This window comes from Triticum aestivum, chromosome 7D (genome assembly GCF_018294505.1).
Source record: "Triticum aestivum cultivar Chinese Spring chromosome 7D, IWGSC CS RefSeq v2.1, whole genome shotgun sequence".
Classification (NCBI taxonomy): domain Eukaryota; kingdom Viridiplantae; phylum Streptophyta; class Magnoliopsida; order Poales; family Poaceae; genus Triticum; species Triticum aestivum.
In genome coordinates, this window is record NC_057814.1 from 576540258 (window position 1) to 576540921 (window position 664).

Consider the following 664-nt stretch of genomic DNA (forward strand, 5'->3'; position numbering starts at 1 on the left):
TGCGGCGCGATGTACGTCATGGTGTGGCACGGCGCCTCCGGCGCGAGGGAACCTCCGGCTCGTTTAATTTTCATAAACATCTTGAAGGGGGGGCATAGGGCGAAGTGTGTGTTGGTCGTGCGTCATGCTGGTTCGTGCGGCGCGTTGTACATCGTGGTGTGACACGGCGCCTCCGGCGCGAGGGAACCTGCTTGTTTAATTTTTATATAGCAAGTTGTGCAAAAGTTAAGCTGCTTTGTTTCGAAAGGCACGGGTTTGAAGCATGTGCAGTCACGTCTGCTTACGAGCTAGGTTTGTGCGTGCATTCACATGTGTGTATACGACGAAGGCATTGGTATGTTGCCTCCGGAGGCACGGGTTTGAAGCATGTGAAGTCACGTGAAGTCATTGGTATGTTGCATCCAGAGGCACGGGTTTGAAGCATGTGAAGTCATGTGTGCGTAGGAGCTAGCCACGGTTGAGGCGTTCTTGGTATTTTTGTGTGAATATTGCCCGGATGCATGGTGACCCAGGCTTTGGTGGCACAAGGCCATGTCGCCTCTGGAGGCACGGGAGGGTGGTCTCCAGAGTCACGCGTAAGGGTATGTGTGTGTGTGTGGATATTGCCCGGATGCTTTGTTTCGAAAGGCACGGGTTTGAAGCATGTGCAGTCACGTCTGCTTAC